We start from the raw sequence: 9,655 nt of genomic DNA, 5'->3' as shown, positions 1-9,655 counted from the left end.
AGGAATTTATTTGACAAACATCTTTAGTATTAAAATCCCATGCTCTGAATGACAATAATTACCAATCCTCGAGTGAATAGTGGTGATCTTGGAGTTTCTAAACAAGGTTATAAGGACAATAAAAGAGGTGGACATGACATGGCAGTGTGTCTGACCAGAGTAAGTGCTGTAATATAGACGATGCTAACCTCTTTGGATTTGGGGCCCACTGCTGTCTGCAACAGGCGGGCAAGCATGAGCAAGCCCTTATCCCTGCACATGTCCATTGCTAATGCAGGAGTTGGTGTGAAGGCCTCAACAGGAACCTCAGCTGCCTGGAGCTCACTCACAAACCACTGCAAACTCTCAGACTGCCACATGCCACGCACCTCCTCATAACTTGCGGGAGAGAATAATGGCTTCGCCAAATATGATACGTGCCTCTCACTGTTGGAATCTAAACCAGAACCTTGTGAGATGAGAATCTGTGAAATGTGGCTTCCTGGACGCTGGCCTCTGAAGAACAGAAGAGTGTTTATAAGGTCAGAGATTATGTTAAGCACCAATAGACAATATCCAACGCAGTCCACCCCTTCAGAAATTCAGTATCCACACACTCCTCTACATATTTAAACTTCCAAACTGTAACAATAACAACATCATGCTTCCACCTAATATGACAGAACTATACTTCCTCAAATAAAGTCATGTTCACTCTCTTCCCAGAAAGCAAACCACGGAGTCTCATCATTCACTGTATTGATCTCTGGGAGGTGTTAATGACTCTTTTACTACAGTCAAATTTCCTCCTCACTATCTACCATCAGCACTGCTCTATATGAAACGTATGAAGAAAGGAGAGAGTGAAAAGTGGTTAATGTGAACATATATCTACATAACAAACGAAAGAGGAAAATACACACAGCTGCTACCATCCTCGTTTCTGTAACTGCCACAAGACTGAAGATATTTCTAGCTTCTCTTTCACTACACATTCATGGTTTCTTTGTCCTCCTCCAGCACCTCGGCTGACATCTTGATTTGGTAGGGAGGCCAAATCTGTATTTTCCTGAGTTCCAAGAGGTCTTAGCTACATTGTGCTGTTGTAGTCCTTCATTAATCTTTAGCCTGCCTGTGGAAGTCCTGAGAGGTGCCTCATATTCCTCCTTTCCACATTGTCCAGCTGTGCCCCCATCTCCCCCTGGATAACCAAGATCAACTACTTCAGCCTGTTCAATAAGCCCCTTCTTTGCCTATATAGTTTCTTACTGCTGGTATAATAAATTGCCACAGAATTAGTGGCTTAAAATAACACAAATTTATCATCTTACAGTTCTAGAGGTCAGAAGTTCAAAATGGGTCTTACAGGGCTAAAACCAAGGTGTTGACAGGGCTGGTTCCTTCCGGAGGCTCCATGGGAGGCTCTGTTTCTGTGGCTTTTCCAGCTTCTGGAGGACACCTGCATTCCTCGGTTCCCAGCCCCCAGCCAGTATTCACATCACTCTGACTCTGCTTCTGTTGTCACGTCTCCTTCTGTGACTCTCTCATATCCTTCTCTTCATTTATAAGGACTCTTGTAGATTACACAGGCCCCACGCACGTAATCCAGGATAATCTCCCCATCTCGAAATCCTTAACTTAATCACACCTGCAAAGTCCTTTTGCCATAGAAAGTTACATATTCACAGGTTCTGGAAATTAGAATGCTGACGTCACGGTGGGGGGAGGCATTATTCTGCCGCCACATTGCCTTTTGTTCAGTGGCATGAGGAGTTCAAAATGACCAGGTGGTGGTCTCAACTTCCAGTTCAATGGAAACATAATTGGGTATTCTGGTAGAAGTCATCTTCCCTTGAGAACTAAAAGCTCTAAGTCAAAGATTCCAAAGTTGCAGGAACAAGAAGCACAGATTTTGAGTGTGGATAATAGATAACAATAAAGAAAACCACTTCCACTTCCTGCGCTTTGTCCCTGGATCTATGCTTTCTGACTATGGGAGAAAAACCACCATATATTGGTCACTGATTCTGATCGGATACCACATCTTATAGGACAGAACCCTAACCCCTGAAAGGGTTGTCACTCTGCTGATGCTGTAATTGAGTTTTCAACAAACCATTTCATAATTCTATCAGGCCAGCTATTTCAGGATGATAAAATGAAACATGGCAAGACTGGTGAATACTATGGGTATGAATACATTGCCTGATCTTTTTGCTGTACGATGAGTTCCTAGTGCAGAAGCAGTATTGCACAGGACACCATCATGGTGAATAAGAATTCAGACCCCAAAGGCAATCACAGCAGCAAAAATAAATAAATAAATGGGACCTGATTAAATTAAAAAGCTTCTGCACAGCCAAAGAAACTGTCACGAGAGCAGACAACCTACACAATGGGAAAAAATTTTCGCATGCTACACATCCGATAAAGGACTGATAACTAGAACCTATTTAGAACTCAGGAAAATCGTCAAGAAAAAATCAGACAACCCTATCAAAAAGTGGGCAAAGGACATGAATAGAAATTTTTCAAAAGAAGATAGAAGAATGGCCAAGAAACATGAACAAATGCTCAGTATCTCTAATCATCAGGGAAATGCAAATCAAAACCACAATGAGATATCACTTATCTCCAGTGAGAATGGCCTTTATCAAAAAGTCCCATAACAATAAATGTCGGTGTGGAAGTGGAGAGACAGGAACACTCATACACTGCTGGTGGGACTGCAAACTAGTGCAACCTCTGTGGAAAGCAATATGGAGACACCTTAAAGTAGACCTACCATTTGATCCAGCAATCCCATTATTGGGTATCTGCCCAAAAGAACAAAAGTCATTCTATAAAAAAGACATCTGCACCTGAAGGTTTATAGCAGCACAATTCACAATTGCGAAGATGTGGAAACAACCCAAGTGCCCAGCAATACATGAGTGGATTAGTAAAATGTGGAATATGAATACCATGGAGTATTACTCAGCTATAAAAAATCATGGTGATATAGAATCTCTTATGTTCTCCTGGATAGAGTCGGAACCCATTCTACTAAGTGAAGTATCCCAAGAATGGAAAAATAAGCACCACATGTACTCACCATCAGATTGGTTTCCCTGATCATCACCTAAGTGCACATTTGGGAATAACACTAATCAGGTGTCAGGAAGATGTGGGGGGGAGGGGATGGGTGTATACATACATTATGAGTGCAATGTGCACTGTCTGGGGGATGGACACACTTGAAGCTCTGACTCGGGGGGTGAGGGGGCAAAGGCAATATACATAACCTAAACTTTTGTACCCCCATAATATGCTGAAATTAAAAAAAAAGAATTCAGTAAATCCAAGAATGATGGTACCAGCAGAAACATTGTGCACAGGGAAGACAAATCCACATCCAGAGTAAGTGTCTATTCCAGTGAGGGAAATAATCATATCCTTATCCACAACGGAATAGAGCTGATATAATCAGTATGCTACCGGGTGGCTCATTGGTCACAGCAGGCATAATGTAATATTGAGAATGAGGCTTTGGGCTCTGCAAGTGTCTAGTTTAGTACTTACCAAAAGTGTCTCCAGATCACCCTTGATGAGGGAAAGTCCAATTGCTGAGCCCATTTATAACATCTGTTCTTGACACCATGGCCACTTTGTTCAGGACTCCAGTGAGCACTGAAGTATCTTGGGAAAGCAGCTGGTGGGGATTCATAGGAAAGTTCGTCTTGTCAAGATGATTTTTGAGCACATCTCTACAACAGATGACATTTGGTGAGTATTCACATGGGACACCAGTATCTCCACGCCTGTGCCCTTACAAAAGATTGATCTACATACCTCTTCCCCAACTTGTCAAGCCTCCCATCTTGCTTCTTCCAAGTCCCTGAACATCCAGTGAAACTATTAGCCACTACCCATGAATCAGTATAGATTCATAACTTCTGGTCTTCTCTATTTCCAGGCAAAGTGGACAGCTAAATGCACTGCTCAAATTTCTGTTCATTAAGAAGATATTTCTTCTCAAATCCCTTTCAGGATTACCCTTGAGGGATTCTATAATGCTGTGGTCATACACCTTCAGGTGGTACCAGCATATTATCAGAACCACTGTAAATCAGATCTGAATTTTTTTCCCAGTCAATTGGTCATAGGAAGCTTCCCATGGAGCCTAAGTGTGGATTGAAGGAGAGGTGCCAATGCAATAGGATTAGATACCATCAGAGATTTTGAAATATAAGGAGGGAAATATGTTTCAGCAAGTTAACAGCTAACACTTTAAAAACTTAGTAAGTGCCAAGAATTATTCCTTATGATTATATGTAATAATTAATCTAAACAACAACCCTGGCAGATAGGAGTTTTATTAACATTCCTGTTCTACAAAGAAGAAAATCAAATTAAGTCAGCCATCCAAGTTCACCCAACTAGCAAATGTGGTATTGTGAGGCTGGGAAGTCTAACTCCTAAGTCTATGCTCTCAATCACCACTCCATACCTGACGCCCTTAGCAACCCTGGGTAGGCAGAGGAGAAAGCAGGAAGTAATAAGGGAGATGGCTGCAAAGCTGTTTGTTGCTCCCAAAGTCCTTTGGCGCCATCTGCTGTTGGTTCAGGGTTGGCAGCTGCAAATTAATTTGGACTCCTATAGTTCTTTTCTTCTGCTTACTAAAACATATATGCATATGATGTTTTCTTCTTTTACTTTTGGCTCTTTCTTTCAAACGAAGAGATCGAGACTATTCATCTCATTTAAACTAAAAAATAAAAGGCAGACGATTGTGACTCCAAAATGAGTCCAAATATGGCGCAGAAGAAATAGTTACAGTGCATCTCTGTTTGAATGTTGAATGCTTTGTGCTTCTAACATGGTCCAAACAACTTAGAATACTTTGGCTTTGAGAACCATCAAAAAGTAAGAGAAATGCAAATATACAGTAGTGGTAGCTGTGGTATTTCTTGCTGCCTAGTGAGGCTGCCAGATATGGTTAGTGGAGTCAGTATGAGAATTTTTTGAACTCTTAAAGGCTGAATAATCAAACTCTAAGGAAAAGTGATGTAAGCTCTGTCCTCCTGTAATAAGTGTTTCTCTATCTAAAAAATTTATCAAGTTAGATAGATATATTAACGCAACTTGAGACAAAAATTTTCTTTCTTTGTGACATTTAAATTAAGCCATTCCACAGGGATCAAGGAATGAGTTCCCAGATTGTTAGAAAAATTCATCTAGAGTAGAGCTTAGAGAAAAACAAAAAATGTGACTCTGCATGGTGGCCCTTCCTCAAAACAAGGGACCATTGCCTTAGCCATAGAATAAATATGCAGTGTGTAGAATTCCTAGGACAAGGTGTTTAAGCATCTTATCCTGAGGTTGTAAGTGGGTTTTTTCCCCCAGATTCAACTATTTCTTTTCTTTTCTTCTTTTCTTTGCTTTTCTTTGTAATACAAGGCTGCCATGTGATGTCTAGTATATCCAAACTTTAATAATTTTCATCTACTGTTTGAACAAGTGAGAGTTTTGTTTTCCTATACAAATGTCCAAGATGGTGAGTAGAGAATCAAAGATGATTTCGGGATCTCAAGGGAACTCCGGCCCTTTGATTTAGAAGCAGTGTCTGCAGAGGCCATATATTTCTAAACAAAAGAAATGGGTAGATTGAATAAAACCCAGCCGTACAATTTCCACTAGAGGAAACTTTGACCTAGAATAGTTTGCCTGTCTCTAGAATATCTTCAAAGTTGAAGGCTAGAAAGTGTCTCAATTGCAATGGATTCCTATTTTAGTTGACATAAGAAAGGCCGTAAAGCATTCTACATAAATCCTGGAAGCAATCTTAAAGGCTACTGCAACTGATCACCATAATAATGGTCCTCAAAAAGTCATACTTCCCTGTATCCACATCTCTTTGCAATGTGTCATTTCTTCTCTTCTCATGAAGAGATGGAGTCTATTTCTTCACACCCTTGATTCTGGGTTGGGCTTATAAGTTTGTAAAATAAATAATTTTTTTCCAGGAGTTAAACTCATGCAGCTCCAGACCGAAGCCAGTTCCTGTCAAGTACACCGTGGCCCTTAAATTGCCCAAAGCCAAAGCCCAAGTCTCACCTCCTCTCCCTGCCAATGTCACCCCATGCCATGTTCAACTGAACCTGCAGTCTCTCACTGATCACCGCAAAGAGATGACAGCTGGGGACTTACAGTGAAAGGATTTAGGGTAAAGGGACTTACGGTGAATTCTCAGTGCACCTCATGCCACTTAAGGAGGGCAGAGGAATATAGGGGCACTCACTATGCTGGGCACCTACAGTATCCCCATCAACCCCCTAAGACATTTTAGCCTTGGGTGTAGGGTTGTCACAAAGCCCCTGAGGCCAGTGACAGCCAGGAGGGCAGCCCACAGGGGCAGGTGGCCTCAGTTATGCAAAAGCACATGGATAGACAAAAAGATAAATGAAACCAAGTAGAAAGCCAGAAACAGACCCAGACTTTATGCAGGAGGGGTTTAAAGGCAGCACATTGTAAAATAAATAATTTGCTTTGACCAATAACAAGTGTCAGAAACAAGATCGTGTGAGATCCAGAGATTTGGTCTTCGGAGGCCTTACAATTGCTGCTCTTTCCCTTTTGACGCCCTGATACCACCATGCTGTGATGAAGCCCAGAAGAGCCTACTGAAGAATTCTCCTCCACCTGGAGGAGAATTGAGCCACCCTAGCCAATGGCCAGATGTGTTTTTGAGACCACCATGTAACATTCAAGCCCTAGCTGAGCCATCAGATGACTGCAGGCAGCCCATGAACGTTCTCAGGTGACAACCCACACAACCCACACAATCACGAGAAATAATTATTGTTATTGTTTTAAGCTCTAAATGTTGGAGTGGCATTTATGAGGCAAGAGATAACTAATACATCTCCCAAGAAAATTTAAATAGCAAACCAAACTCTGACTGCTTTAAGTACACTAGCTCCTTTTTTTTTTTTTTTTTTTTTTTTTTTGAGACAGAGTCTCACTCTGTTGCCCAGGCTAGAGTGCCGTGGTGTCAGCCTAGCTCACAGCAACCTCAGACTCCTGGGCTCAAGCGATCCTACTGCCTCAGCCTCCCAAGTAACTGGGACTACAGGCATGCACAACCATGCCCAGCTAATTTTTTCTATATATATTTTTAGTTGGCCAGATAATTTCTTTCTATTTTTAGTAGAGACGGGGTCTCACTCTTGCTCAGGCTGGTCTTGAACTCCTGAGCTCAAACAATCTGCCCGCCTCGGCCTCCCAGAGTGCTAGGATTACAGGTGTGAACCACCACGCTCGGCCAAGTACACTAGCTCTTTAAGAAAAACTTCCTTAGTTAGAAAATGAGAGTATAATCTTAATTGTCACCACTCTAATTTACCCAAACATATTAAATATGTTAATATCCCCCATGAACTAATAGTTCATAAAACTAAATCTTTTAATCACTCTATCGCCCAAGCTGGAATGCAGTGGTGTCATCATAGTTCACTGCAGCCTCAAACTCTGGGGCTCAAGTGTTCCTCCTACCTCAGCCCACGGAGTAGGTGGGATTACAGGCCCATGCCACCACGGCTGGCTAATTCTTTATATTTATTTTGTAGAGACAAGGTCTCACTATGTTGCCCAGGCTGGTCTCAGACTCCTGGGCTCAAGTGACCCTACCACCTTGGCCTCCAAAGTGCTAGGATTTCAGGCATGAGCCACTATGCCTGGCAAACTAAATTTTAAAATGAGATTTCTTACTTGGGAAAGGCTTTTTCAAGTGAAATACTAGATTACTTTGAATTTTTTTTTTTTTTTTTTTTTTGAGACAGAGTCTCACTCTGTTGCCCAGGCTAGAGTGAGTGTCGTGGCGTCAGCCTAGCTCACAGCAACCTCAAACTCCTGAGCTCAAGTGATCCTCCTGTCTCAGCCTCCCGAGTAGCTGGGACTACAGGCATGCACCACCATGCCCGGCTAATTTTTTCTATATATATTTTTTAGCTGTCCATATAATTTCTTTCTATTTTTAGTAGAGGTGGGGTCTCGCTCTTGCTCAGGCTGGTCTCGAACTCCTGAGCTCAAACGATCCGCCCACCTCGGCCTCCCAGAGTGCTAGGATTACAGGCGTGAGCCACCGCGCCCGGCCTAGATTACTTTGAATTATAAATTCTTTGGTTAAAAATAAATACTGCATTGACCTGAGGAAATAAAAACAAAATACATACATATGAATTGGTGTATATAAAGTAATAAATTATTAATAAAATTGTTACAGTCTGAGTTTTGTGCCGAAAAATCATTAATCTGCCATTCTGCTTCTGTAAACCTGCTTGCTCCTGCTTACTCAAGATAGTACCCCCAGCACAGAAATTCCTAAGTGACTACAACACCCATGTTCTGCATAAAATGATTACAGCCCCCACGTTTTGTGTGAAGCTATTACAACACTCATGTTTTGCGTGAACAAGATATGGCCAAGAGTCCACACTGCCCAGATCCTGTTACACCAAAGATAAGAAAATGATGTAATGCTTACTCAAGGCCCTTTATACACGTGCTTGCTCTGTCTTAGTAATTGTCCACCCACAAACATACAATATAAAAACTTGCTGTTTCAAAGGCTCACTGCTGCTTTCTGTGCCGCCTTTGGGCGGTGCCGAGGGTAGTCACTGGCCAGCTAGTAAAGACGCCTGATTTGGCTCAATTCGGTCTTTAGGTGGTCATTTCTCGCATCTCAGACCATAACAAAAATATTAAATGTTCTTATTCTCTAATAAAACTACTTTATCTTTAAAAAGTTTTAGGATGGCCATAAAGGAAAACTTGCTTTGGTTTAATGACCTCAGGGTCCCTGCTGTGTTATAAGAAAAAGTACCAAAAAAACACAAGTGGACACTAGGATAATGATTAGTAATCATAAAAAGGCTAAAGAGAAAATAAAAATAAATACAAAAAACTCTGGGTCTAAATCCCGCTCAAAGATATGATATTTGAATCACTGAAAGATACTTTATGTAAAAATTTTTGTCCTAAGACCAAAAACTAGAAGTTATGATGACAAAATAAATATGATAATTATTAAATTTTAATCCAAGTTCACTTAGAAATAAGTAAATGGATTTGTCAATTTTGAACATACAAGAATTCTGTTTATATTCTTTTTCCCACAGTGTAAAATAAAATGCAAACATGGCATTACAGCTTATGCAAGACTTTGGATTTTTCTTTCTAAAAGACTAAATTAAATGAAGCCTCTTAAATTACTTACACCTGCCTTAGAGATAAAGTAAGTTATTATTACCTTTGTCATTACTTAAGAGTATGTAATATATATATTGGTGTACATAGGTATTTAAATAATTTGACTTCATTATTATTTAAATTTATTATTAATAATCAATGTCTATAATACCCTAGTCATTACTACAAATTTTGTAGGCTATATCAAGTTACCCAAATACACAATCTGGGTAAAACTTTTAGATGCCACATGTGTCTGATGAATTTGGATTATCAATAGTAATTACGTTGTTCATTAATGCTAGTTTCAATATAATTTCAAAAATCCCAAGATGACATTTGAACTTTGGACTAATATAATACTGAAATAATTAGCTAATAGTCTATATTTATCTGAAGATTTCTAAAGAAATTAAACTCATATGACTAAGACCCCAAAAGCAAATAC

At 40.4% G+C, this 9,655-nt stretch overlaps 1 protein-coding gene across 2 annotated transcripts in view; it reads right to left on the bottom strand.

The window, feature by feature from the left end:
• Positions 1 to 5,444: 5,444 nt before the first annotated feature.
• The window catches only part of PEX5 (peroxisomal biogenesis factor 5), a 31,740-nt gene continuing 27,529 nt past the window's right edge, over positions 5,445 to 9,655 (bottom strand). For both annotated transcript variants that reach the window (XM_069491464.1, XM_069491472.1), the window contains one exon: positions 5,445 to 5,603. The gene's annotated coding sequence lies outside the window, so the exon portion shown is untranslated. The remainder of the gene's footprint in view (positions 5,604 to 9,655) is intronic.

This window comes from Eulemur rufifrons, chromosome 16 (assembly GCF_041146395.1).
Source record: "Eulemur rufifrons isolate Redbay chromosome 16, OSU_ERuf_1, whole genome shotgun sequence".
Taxonomy (NCBI): Eukaryota; Metazoa; Chordata; class Mammalia; order Primates; family Lemuridae; genus Eulemur; species Eulemur rufifrons.
This window is presented reverse-complemented; position numbering and strand designations above follow the sequence as displayed.